This window comes from Electrophorus electricus, chromosome 14 (assembly GCF_013358815.1).
Source record: "Electrophorus electricus isolate fEleEle1 chromosome 14, fEleEle1.pri, whole genome shotgun sequence".
Classification (NCBI taxonomy): domain Eukaryota; kingdom Metazoa; phylum Chordata; class Actinopteri; order Gymnotiformes; family Gymnotidae; genus Electrophorus; species Electrophorus electricus.
This window is the reverse complement of record NC_049548.1, coordinates 1618413-1631896: the sequence shown is the minus strand read 5'-3', so window position 1 is coordinate 1631896 and position 13484 is coordinate 1618413. Positions and strand designations below refer to the sequence as shown.

At 41.2% G+C, this 13484-nt stretch overlaps 6 non-coding genes across 6 annotated transcripts; all 6 read right to left on the bottom strand.

The window, feature by feature from the left end:
• Nucleotides 1-878: 878 nt before the first annotated feature.
• On the bottom strand, nucleotides 879-960 carry trnal-uag. The gene has a single exon. It is a non-coding gene; the product is annotated as a tRNA-Leu (tRNA).
• Nucleotides 961-3665: 2705 nt separating this feature from the next.
• Nucleotides 3666-3747, bottom strand: trnal-uag. The gene has a single exon. It is a non-coding gene; the product is annotated as a tRNA-Leu (tRNA).
• Nucleotides 3748-6436: 2689 nt separating this feature from the next.
• trnal-uag lies at nucleotides 6437-6518 on the bottom strand. The gene has a single exon. It is a non-coding gene; the product is annotated as a tRNA-Leu (tRNA).
• A 2804-nt stretch (nucleotides 6519-9322) lies between these two features.
• Nucleotides 9323-9404, bottom strand: trnal-aag. The gene has a single exon. It is a non-coding gene; the product is annotated as a tRNA-Leu (tRNA).
• A 1841-nt stretch (nucleotides 9405-11245) lies between these two features.
• trnal-aag lies at nucleotides 11246-11327 on the bottom strand. The gene has a single exon. It is a non-coding gene; the product is annotated as a tRNA-Leu (tRNA).
• Nucleotides 11328-13174: 1847 nt separating this feature from the next.
• Nucleotides 13175-13256, bottom strand: trnal-aag. The gene has a single exon. It is a non-coding gene; the product is annotated as a tRNA-Leu (tRNA).
• Between the last annotated feature and the right edge of the window lie 228 nt (nucleotides 13257-13484).

The following is a 13484-nucleotide window of genomic DNA, read 5'->3' as shown; positions in this document are numbered from 1 at the left end:
TTATTAATATCCAGTCTTTTGTCATTTTTATTCTGTATTCACTGCACACCTAAGTGAATGTTGTAATGCACTGTCACTTTACCTGGTATACTGTAAACAGTGAAAGATCGGAAGGATCGAACACCTTACCATTCTTACACTTGCACAAGTCATATACAATATATGTTGTTTCTTATTCTTTTACATTCTTATTTTTATATATTGTATATATATATATATATATAACATTTATGTTTTTTGTGCTACTTCAATGTTTCAATTTCCCTCTGGGATGAAATATAGCGATTATCTTTCTATCTATCTATCTATCTATCTATCTATCTATCTATCTATCTATCTATCTATCTATCTGTCTATCTATCTATCTATCTATCTATCTATCTACTGTGGCCAAAGTACTTTTGTCAAAAGGTAGGTTCTGTCACCACTTTCTCTTCTTTGGTCGCCTGTCCACCTGTTTCAGTTGAAGAATGCCTAACTTTTGTCAGAGAGGTTATCAAAAACATGTTTGTTCCAAACAGCGCCAATATAGCAAGGGTATCGTTGGGAGTCCTAAGCGTTCCAACAACTTAGCATCACTGTATGTGATAAGTCCATGGCCTATGTATGGATGATGAACTGAAAAAGATGAAGAATCCAGAACTTTTATCAGCTGGGTTTCAACAAAGTGCTCTATGTAAATGCTGCTTTTGCAGCAAGGGTTTCATGGCAGTGTATGAGGCCACATTTGAGTGCTGAAACCAAAGTCTTTCCAAGCACTCAGGCATCAACAGCAGCATTTGGGGTTGCTTCATCAATCTCTATTGGGACGAGGAATCTTTCGAGAGACACTGTAGACAAGGTTCATGACTAAGCAACGGTCTTTTTAAAACACAAAGTGGCAGCGGTGGGATTTGAACCCACGCCTCCACAGAGACTGGAGCCTAAATCCAGCGCCTTAGACCACTCGGCCACGCTACCCGAAAGCAGAGGCTTTTCAACATATTTGTGAAAGAAGGAGTCTGTACTTTCACACATCCTGGTCAAGTCCTTTGCCCAATCTTGAATTGATTGTTGCAAATAAAGGTAATGTTAGACAAGGATCTTGGCATGGCTCTCTGCTACAGTCATATGAGTCCTCCTATTGAATCTTTCCATATATGGACCAACATTTTTGCTCAAAGTAGCTGTGTGTGCGCGCGAGTGCTTCAGTGGTTTCTCAGAAGTTTAGTGTTTACTGGCAGCAGTCGGCCTTGAACCCATCCCCCTGAAAGGACTAGAGCCTTAATCCAACACCTTGGATTGCTCTGTCACACTACCTGATGCAAGCTTTCCTTGCCTTATTTTTGATACTGGTTACCCAAGAAACTGGTTGGCAGAGTACTTTTGCCAACATTTAGCATGAGTTGCCACTTGTTCTTCTGTGTTTTCATTTCATTCTGAATCAGTTGAAGAATCTATAACGTTCACATTCAGGTACTTTTTCCAAATTCTCCCAGTGCAGCAGATGATTCTTTGGTGTGATGAGTTCCAACTGCTGAGAATCAGGTGGAACTCAGTGTCCTACGTAACATACTTTTGTCAATCAAGATTCATAGAGTGCCACACCACCGGTCCCACTTTGTTGCACGTGGGTCAACTCTGACAAAGTAAAAGTCCTATCTTGAGTGTAAGATTACTTGTTAGAGAAGTAAAGATAATAAAAGTTGCAGTACTGTGGCCCCCAATTGAGCACCACTGTCATCAAATGAATGAAACCTTTGGCCACTCTACTAGAGGAAGGCTGTTTTGTGCACATTTGTCAGCACCGATTTCCCATGACAACTGTGACCTGTATAAGTTGAAGAATGCATAACTTTTATCAGCGAGGCTTTCAATAAGGTGTTCGTTCCACATGGCACCATTGTAGCAGGGGTATTGTTGGAGTCCTAAGAGTTCCAACAACTTAGCATCAGTGTACGTGATAAGTCCAAGGCGTACGTAGCATACATGTGCCAAACCTTGCTCTTGGATGGCCAAAGCACAGTTCCCACTTTGACACACCTGTATGCACTTTTCTGCAGATTATACAGTGCATCTTAAGTGAATTGTTGATTGCCACAGTAGCAAAGACACTAAATGCTTAAGTACTGTGGCCCTTTGGTTGCTTGTTAGAGCAGCAAAGACACTAAAAGTTGCAGTACTATGGCCCCCAAGTTAGGACCACTGTCGTCGAATGATGGAAAGTTTTTTCCACTCTACTAGAGGTATTCTGTTTTGTGCACCTTTGTCAGCACCGGTTTCCCATGACATCGGTTTCCTATTGAGTAGGAGGTAACATACAAATACTTGGGTGTCTTCCTCGACAAGAAACTGGACTGGAAGGGCAATTCAGAAGCTGTGTACAGGAAGGGGATTAGTAGAGTTTCCTTTTTGCAGTTGTGTGTTGGGGAGGTAGCATCAGAGGACGAGAGACAAACAAGCTCAACAAACTGATCAAGAAGGCTGGCTTAGTCCTTGGCTGCTCTCTGGACAGTTTTGACATTGTGGTTAAAATGAGGACAGACGACAAACTCAAGGCTATCCTCGATAATACTTCAAAACCTGTCCATAATCTTCTGGCTAGACAGCAGAGCACTTTTTGTCACAGACTCAATCAGCTCCACTGTAGTAAGGAGCAGTACAGGAGATCATTCGTACCAACTGCGATGACACTGCACAATTGTTATTTTTGTGTAAGGATGCTACTGAGTGGTATTGAGTGCTAGAATTGCACTTATTATTATTATTATTATTATTATTAATATCCAGTCTTTTGTCATTTTTATTCTGTATTCACTGCACACCTAAGTGAATGTTGTAATGCACTGTCACTTTACCTGGTATACTGTAAACAGTGAAAGATCGGAAGGATCGAACACCTTACCATTCTTACACTTGCACAAGTCATATACAATATATGTTGTTTCTTATTCTTTTACATTCTTATTTTTATATATTGTATATATATATATATATATAACATTTATGTTTTTTGTGCTACTTCAATGTTTCAATTTCCCTCTGGGATGAAATATAGCGATTATCTATCTATCTATCTATCTATCTATCTATCTATCTATCTATCTATCTATCTATCTATCTATCTATCTATCTATCTATCTATCTATCTATCTATCTATCTATCTATCTATCTATCTATCTATCTATCTACTGTGGCCAAAGTACTTTTGTCAAAAGGTAGGTTCTGTCACCACTTTCTCTTCTTTGGTCGCCTGTCCACCTGTTTCAGTTGAAGAATGCCTAACTTTTGTCAGAGAGGTTATCAAAAACATGTTTGTTCCAAACAGCGCCAATATAGCAAGGGTATCGTTGGGAGTCCTAAGCGTTCCAACAACTTAGCATCACTGTATGTGATAAGTCCATGGCCTATGTATGGATGATGAACTGAAAAAGATGAAGAATCCAGAACTTTTATCAGCTGGGTTTCAACAAAGTGCTCTATGTAAATGCTGCTTTTGCAGCAAGGGTTTCATGGCAGTGTATGAGGCCACATTTGAGTGCTGAAACCAAAGTCTTTCCAAGCACTCAGGCATCAACAGCAGCACTTGGGGTTGCTTCATCAATCTCTATTGGGACGAGGAATCTTTCGAGAGACACTGTAGACAAGGTTCATGACTAAGCAACGGTCTTTTTAAAACACAAAGTGGCAGCGGTGGGATTTGAACCCAAGCCTCCACAGAGACTGGAGCCTAAATCCAGCGCCTTAGACCACTCGGCCACGCTACCCGAAAGCAGAGGCTTTTCAACATATTTGTGAAAGAAGGAGTCTGTACTTTCACACATCCTGGTCAAGTCCTTTGCCCAATCTTGAATTGATTGTTGCAAATAAAGGTAATGTTAGACAAGGATCTTGGCATGGCTCTCTGCTACAGTCATATGAGTCCTCCTATTGAATCTTTCCATATATGGACCAACGTTTTTGCTCAAAGTAGCTGTGTGTGCGCGCGAGTGCTTCAGTGGTTTCTCAAAAGTTTAGTGTTTACTGGCAGCAGTCGGCCTTGAACCCATCCCCCTGAAAGGACTAGAGCCTTAATCCAACACCTTGGATTGCTCTGTCACACTACCTGATGCAAGCTTTCCTTGCCTTATTTTTGATACTGGTTACCCAAGAAACTGGTTGGCAGAGTACTTTTGCCAACATTTAGCATGAGTTGCCACTTGTTCTTCTGTGTTTTCATTTCATTCTGAATCAGTTGAAGAATCTATAACGTTCACATTCAGGTACTTTTTCCAAATTCTCCCAGTGCAGCAGATGATTCTTTGGTGTGATGAGTTCCAACTGCTGAGAATCAGGTGGAACTCAGTGTCCTACGTAACATACTTTTGTCAATCAAGATTCATAGAGTGCCACACCACCGGTCCCACTTTGTTGCACGTGGGTCAACTCTGACAAAGTAAAAGTCCTATCTTGAGTGTAAGATTACTTGTTAGAGAAGTAAAGATAATAAAAGTTGCAGTACTGTGGCCCCCAATTGAGCACCACTGTCATCAAATGAATGAAACCTTTGGCCACTCTACTAGAGGAAGGCTGTTTTGTGCACATTTGTCAGCACCGATTTCCCATGACAACTGTGACCTGTATAAGTTGAAGAATGCATAACTTTTATCAGCGAGGCTTTCAATAAGGTGTTCGTTCCACATGGCACCATTGTAGCAGGGGTATTGTTGGAGTCCTAAGAGTTCCAACAACTTAGCATCAGTGTACGTGATAAGTCCAAGGCGTACGTAGCATACATGTGCCAAACCTTGCTCTTGGATGGCCAAAGCACAGTTCCCACTTTGACACACCTGTATCCACTTTTCTGCAGATTATACAGTGCATCTTAAGTGAATTGTTGATTGCCACAGTAGCAAAGACACTAAATGCTTAAGTACTGTGGCCCTTTGGTTGCTTGTTAGAGCAGCAAAGACACTAAAAGTTGCAGTACTATGGCCCCCAAGTTAGGACCACTGTCGTCGAATGATGGAAAGTTTTTTCCACTCTACTAGAGGTATTCTGTTTTGTGCACCTTTGTCAGCACCGGTTTCCCATGACATCGGTTTCCTATTGAGTAGGAGGTAACATACAAATACTTGGGTGTCTTCCTCGACAAGAAACTGGACTGGAAGGGCAATTCAGAAGCTGTGTACAGGAAGGGGATTAGTAGAGTTTCCTTTTTGCAGTTGTGTGTTGGGGAGGTAGCATCAGAGGACGAGAGACAAACAAGCTCAACAAACTGATCAAGAAGGCTGGCTTAGTCCTTGGCTGCTCTCTGGACAGTTTTGACATTGTGGTTAAAATGAGGACAGATGACAAACTCAAGGCTATCCTCGATAATACTTCAAAACCTGTCCATAATCTTCTGGCTAGACAGCAGAGCACTTTTTGTCACAGACTCAATCAGCTCCACTGTAGTAAGGAGCAGTACAGGAGATCATTCGTACCAACTGCGATGACACTGCACAATTGTTATTTTTGTGTAAGGATGCTACTGAGTGGTATTGAGTGCTAGAATTGCACTTATTATTATTATTATTATTATTAATATCCAGTCTTTTGTCATTTTTATTCTGTATTCACTGCACACCTAAGTGAATGTTGTAATGCACTGTCACTTTACCTGGTATACTGTAAACAGTGAAAGATCGGAAGGATCGAACACCTTACCATTCTTACACTTGCACAAGTCATATACAATATATGTTGTTTCTTATTCTTTTACATTCTTATTTTATATATTGTATATATATATATATATATAACATTTATGTTTTTTGTGCTACTTCAATGTTTCAATTTCCCTCTGGGATGAAATATAGCGATTATCTTTCTATCTATCTATCTATCTATCTATCTATCTATCTATCTATCTATCTATCTATCTATCTATCTATCTATCTATCTATCTATCTATCTATCTATCTATCTATCTATCTATCTACTCTGGCCAAAGTACTTTTGTCAAAAGGTAGGTTCTGTCACCACTTTCTCTTCTTTGGTCGCCTGTCCACCTGTTTCAGTTGAAGAATGCCTAACTTTTGTCAGAGAGGTTATCAAAAACATGTTTGTTCCAAACAGCGCCAATATAGCAAGGGTATCGTTGGGAGTCCTAAGCGTTCCAACAACTTAGCATCACTGTATGTGATAAGTCCATGGCCTATGTATGGATGATGAACTGAAAAAGATGAAGAATCCAGAACTTTTATCAGCTGGGTTTCAACAAAGTGCTCTATGTAAATGCTGCTTTTGCAGCAAGGGTTTCATGGCAGTGTATGAGGCCACATTTGAGTGCTGAAACCAAAGTCTTTCCAAGCACTCAGGCATCAACAGCAGCACTTGGGGTTGCTTCATCAATCTCTATTGGGACGAGGAATCTTTCGAGAGACACTGTAGACAAGGTTCATGACTAAGCAACGGTCTTTTTAAAACACAAAGTGGCAGCGGTGGGATTTGAACCCAAGCCTCCACAGAGACTGGAGCCTAAATCCAGCGCCTTAGACCACTCGGCCACGCTACCCGAAAGCAGAGGCTTTTCAACATATTTGTGAAAGAAGGAGTCTGTACTTTCACACATCCTGGTCAAGTCCTTTGCCCAATCTTGAATTGATTGTTGCAAATAAAGGTAATGTTAGACAAGGATCTTGGCATGGCTCTCTGCTACAGTCATATGAGTCCTCCTATTGAATCTTTCCATATATGGACCAACGTTTTTGCTCAAAGTAGCTGTGTGTGCGCGCGAGTGCTTCAGTGGTTTCTCAAAAGTTTAGTGTTTACTGGCAGCAGTCGGCCTTGAACCCATCCCCCTGAAAGGACTAGAGCCTTAATCCAACACCTTGGATTGCTCTGTCACACTACCTGATGCAAGCTTTCCTTGCCTTATTTTTGATACTGGTTACCCAAGAAACTGGTTGGCAGAGTACTTTTGCCAACATTTAGCATGAGTTGCCACTTGTTCTTCTGTGTTTTCATTTCATTCTGAATCAGTTGAAGAATCTATAGCGTTCACATTCAGGTACTTTTTCCAAATTCTCCCAGTGCAGCAGATGATTCTTTGGTGTGATGAGTTCCAACTGCTGAGAATCAGGTGGAACTCAGTGTCCTACGTAACATACTTTTGTCAATCAAGATTCATAGAGTGCCACACCACCGGTCCCACTTTGTTGCACGTGGGTCAACTCTGACAAAGTAAAAGTCCTATCTTGAGTGTAAGATTACTTGTTAGAGAAGTAAAGATAATAAAAGTTGCAGTACTGTGGCCCCCAATTGAGCACCACTGTCATCAAATGAATGAAACCTTTGGCCACTCTACTAGAGGAAGGCTGTTTTGTGCACATTTGTCAGCACCGATTTCCCATGACAACTGTGACCTGTATAAGTTGAAGAATGCATAACTTTTATCAGCGAGGCTTTCAATAAGGTGTTCGTTCCACATGGCACCATTGTAGCAGGGGTATTGTTGGAGTCCTAAGAGTTCCAACAACTTAGCATCAGTGTACGTGATAAGTCCAAGGCGTACGTAGCATACATGTGCCAAACCTTGCTCTTGGATGGCCAAAGCACAGTTCCCACTTTGACACACCTGTATCCACTTTTCTGCAGATTATACAGTGCATCTTAAGTGAATTGTTGATTGCCACAGTAGCAAAGACACTAAATGCTTAAGTACTGTGGCCCTTTGGTTGCTTGTTAGAGCAGCAAAGACACTAAAAGTTGCAGTACTATGGCCCCCAAGTTAGGACCACTGTCGTCGAATGATGGAAAGTTTTTTCCACTCTACTAGAGGTATTCTGTTTTGTGCACCTTTGTCAGCACCGGTTTCCCATGACATCGGTTTCCTATTGAGTAGGAGGTAACATACAAATACTTGGGTGTCTTCCTCGACAAGAAACTGGACTGGAAGGGCAATTCAGAAGCTGTGTACAGGAAGGGGATTAGTAGAGTTTCCTTTTTGCAGTTGTGTGTTGGGGAGGTAGCATCAGAGGACGAGAGACAAACAAGCTCAACAAACTGATCAAGAAGGCTGGCTTAGTCCTTGGCTGCTCTCTGGACAGTTTTGACATTGTGGTTAAAATGAGGACAGACGACAAACTCAAGGCTATCCTCGATAATACTTCAAAACCTGTCCATAATCTTCTGGCTAGACAGCAGAGCACTTTTTGTCACAGACTCAATCAGCTCCACTGTAGTAAGGAGCAGTACAGGAGATCATTCGTACCAACTGCGATGACACTGCACAATTGTTATTTTTGTGTAAGGATGCTACTGAGTGGTATTGAGTGCTAGAATTGTACTTATTATTATTATTATTATTATTAATATCCAGTCTTTTGTCATTTTTATTCTGTATTCACTGCACACCTAAGTGAATGTTGTAATGCACTGTCACTTTACCTGGTATACTGTAAACAGTGAAAGATCGGAAGGATCGAACACCTTACCATTCTTACACTTGCACAAGTCATATACAATATATGTTGTTTCTTATTCTTTTACATTCTTATTTTTATATATTGTATATATATATATATATAACATTTATGTTTTTTGTGCTACTTCAATGTTTCAATTTCCCTCTGGGATTAAATATAGCGATTATCTATCTATCTATCTATCTATCTATCTATCTATCTGTCTGTCTGCCTACCTACATACTGTGGCCAAACTACTTTGCTCAAAAGGTAGGTTCTGTCACCACTTTCTCTTCTTTGTTCATCTCTCCACCTCTTTCATTTGAAGAATCCCTAACTTTTGTCAGAGAGCTTTTCAATAACATCTTTTCTCCAAACAGCGGTATCCTTGGGAGTCCTAACAGTTCCAACAACTTAGCATCAGTGTATGTCATAAGTCCATGGCCTATTTATGTATGATGAACTGAAAAAGTTGAAGAATCCAGAACTTTTATCAGCTGGGTTTGGACAAAGTGCTCTTTGCAAATGCTGCCATTGCAGCAAGCATTTCATGGCAGTGTATGAGGCCACATTTGATTGGTAAAACCAAAGTCTTTCCAAGCGCTCGGGCATCGACAGCAGCATTCGGGGTTGCTTCATCAACCTCGATTGGGACAAGGAATCTTTCGAGAGACACTGTAGACAAGGTTCATGACTAAGCACTGGTCTTTTTAAAACATGAAGTGGCAGCAGTGGGATTTGAACCAAGTCTTAGACCACCTTAGACCTTGTTAGACAAGAATCTTGGCATGCCTCTCGGCGACTGTCATGTGAGTGCCTCCTATTGAATCTTCCCATATATGTGCCAACATTTTTGCTCAAAATAACTGTGCGTGCAATTGCTTCAGTGGATTCTCAAAAGTACAGTGCTTCCTGGCAGCGGTGGGATTCGAACCCACGCCCCCGAAAGGACTGGAGCCTTAATCCAGCGCCTTGGACCGCTCGGCCACACTACCTGATTTCTCCTTCTGTGACACTGGTTACCCAAGAAAGGGCTTGGCAGAGTACTTTTCCCAACACCTAGCACCAGTTTCCAATTGTTGCTTGTCCCACTGGTTGCTTGTTAGAGCAGCAAAGATAATAAAAGTTGCAGTACCGTGGCCCCCAAGTTAGGACCACTGTTGTTGAATGATGGACAGTTTTTTCCACTCTACTAGAGGTATTTTCTTTTGTGCACCTTTCTCAGCACCGGTTTCCCATGACACCGGTTTCCCATTGCACAGCTGGTAACGTACAAATACTTGGGTGTCATCCTCGACAAGAAACTGGACTGGAAGGGCAATTTAGAAGCTGTGTACAGGAAGGGGATTAGTAGAGCTTACTTTTTGAGGAAGCTCAGTTCCTTTAATGTGTGCAGCAAGACGCTGATAATGTTCTACCAGTCTGATGTTGCGAGTCATATCTTCTTTGCAGTTGTGTGTTGGGGAGGTAGCATCAGAGGACGAGAGACAAACAAGCTCAACAAACTGATCAAGAAGGCTGGCTTAGTCCTTGGCTGCACTCTGGACAGTTTTGACTTTGTGGTTAAAATGAGGACAGACGACAAACTCAAGGCTATCCTCGATAATACTTCAAAACCTGTCCATAATCTACTGGCTAGACAGCAGAGCACTTTTCGTCACAGACTCAATCAGCTCCACTATAGTAAGGAGCAGTACAGGAGATCATTCGTACCAACTGCGATGACACTGTACAATTGTTATTTTTGTGTAAGAATGCTACTGAGTGGTATTGAGTGCTAGAATTGTACTTCTTATTATTATTATAATTAATATCCAGTCTTTTGTCATTTTTATTCTGTATTCACTGCACACCTAAGTGAATGTTGTAATGCACTGTCACTTTACCTGGTATACTGTAAACAGTGAAAGATCGGAAGGATCGAACACCTTACCATTCGTAGACTTGCACAAGTCATATACAATATATGTTGTTTCTTATTCTTTTACATTCTTATTGTTATATATTGTATATATATATATATATATATATATATATATATATATATATATATAATATTTCTCTTTTTTGTGCTACTTCAATGTTTCAATTTCCCTCTGGGATTAAATATAGTGATTATCTATCTATCTATCTATCTATCTATCTGTCTGTCTGCCTACCTACATACTGTGGCCAAACTACTTTGCTCAAAAGGTAGGTTCTGTCACCACTTTCTCTTCTTTGTTCATCTCTCCACCTCTTTCATTTGAAGAATCCCTAACTTTTGTCAGAGAGCTTTTCAATAACATCTTTTCTCCAAACAGCGGTATCCTTGGGAGTCCTAACAGTTCCAACAACTTAGCATCAGTGTATGTCATAAGTCCATGGCCTATTTATGTATGATGAACTGAAAAAGTTGAAGAATCCAGAACTTTTATCAGCTGGGTTTGGACAAAGTGCTCTTTGCAAATGCTGCCATTGCAGCAAGCATTTCATGGCAGTGTATGAGGCCACATTTGATTGGTAAAACCAAACTCTTTCCAAGCGCTCGGGCATCGACAGCAGCATTCGGGGTTGCTTCATCAACCTCGATTGGGACAAGGAATCTTTCGAGAGACACTGTAGACAAGGTTCATGACTAAGCACTGGTCTTTTTAAAACATGAAGTGGCAGCAGTGGGATTTGAACCAAGTCTTAGACCACCTTAGACCTTGTTAGACAAGAATCTTGGCATGCCTCTCGGCGACTGTCATGTGAGTGCCTCCTATTGAATCTTCCCATATATGTGCCAACATTTTTGCTCAAAATAACTGTGCGTGCAATTGCTTCAGTGGATTCTCAAAAGTACAGTGCTTCCTGGCAGCGGTGGGATTCGAACCCACGCCCCCGAAAGGACTGGAGCCTTAATCCAGCGCCTTGGACCGCTCGGCCACACTACCTGATTTCGCCTTTTGTGACACTGGTTTCCCAAGAAAGGGCTTGGCAGAGTACTTTTCCCAACACCTAGCACCAGTTTCCAATTGTTGCTTGTCCCACTGGTTGCTTGTTAGAGCAGCAAAGATAATAAAAGTTGCAGTACCGTGGCCCCCAAGTTAGGACCACTGTTGTTGAATGATGGACAGTTTTTTCCACTCTACTAGAGGTATTTTCTTTTGTGCACCTTTCTCAGCACCGGTTTCCCATGACACCGGTTTCCCATTGCACAGCTGGTAACGTACAAATACTTGGGTGTCATCCTCGACAAGAAACTGGACTGGAAGGGCAATTTAGAAGCTGTGTACAGGAAGGGGATTAGTAGAGCTTACTTTTTGAGGAAGCTCAGTTCCTTTAATGTGTGCAGCAAGACGCTGATAATGTTCTACCAGTCTGATGTTGCGAGTCATATCTTCTTTGCAGTTGTGTGTTGGGGAGGTAGCATCAGAGGACGAGAGACAAACAAGCTCAACAAACTGATCAAGAAGGCTGGCTTAGTCCTTGGCTGCACTCTGGACAGTTTTGACTTTGTGGTTAAAATGAGGACAGACGACAAACTCAAGGCTATCCTCGATAATACTTCAAAACCTGTCCATAATCTACTGGCTAGACAGCAGAGCACTTTTCGTCACAGACTCAATCAGCTCCACTATAGTAAGGAGCAGTACAGGAGATCATTCGTACCAACTGCGATGACACTGTACAATTGTTATTTTTGTGTAAGAATGCTACTGAGTGGTATTGAGTGCTAGAATTGTACTTATTATTATTATTATAATTAATATCCAGTCTTTTGTCATTTTTATTCTGTATTCACTGCACACCTAAGTGAATGTTGTAATGCACTGTCACTTTACCTGGTATACTGTAAACAGTGAAAGATCGGAAGGATCGAACACCTTACCATTCGTAGACTTGCACAAGTCATATACAATATATGTTGTTTCTTATTCTTTTACATTCTTATTGTTATATATTGTATATATATATATATATATATATATATATATATATATATATATAATATTTCTCTTTTTTGTGCTACTTCAATGTTTCAATTTCCCTCTGGGATTAAATATAGTGATTATCTATCTATCTATCTATCTATCTATCTATCTATCTGTCTGTCTGCCTACCTACATACTGTGGCCAAACTACTTTGCTCAAAAGGTAGGTTCTGTCACCACTTTCTCTTCTTTGTTCATCTCTCCACCTCTTTCATTTGAAGAATCCCTAACTTTTGTCAGAGAGCTTTTCAATAACATCTTTTCTCGAAACAGCGGTATCCTTGGGAGTCCTAACAGTTCCAACAACTTAGCATCAGTGTATGTCATAAGTCCATGGCCTATTTATGTATGATGAACTGAAAAAGTTGAAGAATCCAGAACTTTTATCAGCTGGGTTTGGACAAAGTGCTCTTTGCCAATGCTGCCATTGCAGCAAGCATTTCATGGCAGTGTATGAGGCCACATTTGATTGGTAAAACCAAAGTCTTTCCAAGCGCTCGGGCATCGACAGCAGCATTCGGGGTTGCTTCATCAACCTCGATTGGGACAAGGAATCTTTCGAGAGACACTGTAGACAAGGTTCATGACTAAGCACTGGTCTTTTTAAAACATGAAGTGGCAGCGGTGGGATTTGAACCAAGTCTTAGACCACCTTAGACCTTGTTAGACAAGAATCTTGGCATGCCTCTCGGCGACTGTCATGTGAGTGCCTCCTATTGAATCTTCCCATATATGTGCCAACATTTTTGCTCAAAATAACTGTGCGTGCAATTGCTTCAGTGGATTCTCAAAAGTACAGTGCTTCCTGGCAGCGGTGGGATTCGAACCCACGCCCCCGAAAGGACTGGAGCCTTAATCCAGCGCCTTGGACCGCTCGGCCACACTACCTGATTTCTCCTTCTGTGACACTGGTTACCCAAGAAAGGGCTTGGCAGAGTACTTTTCCCAACACCTAGCACCAGTTTCCAATTGTTGCTTGTCCCACTGGTTGCTTGTTAGAGCAGCAAAGATAATAAAAGTTGCAGTACCGTGGCCCCCAAGTTAGGACCACTGTTGTTGAATGATGGACAGTTTTTTCCACTCTACTAGAGGTATTTTCTTTTGTGCACCTTTCTC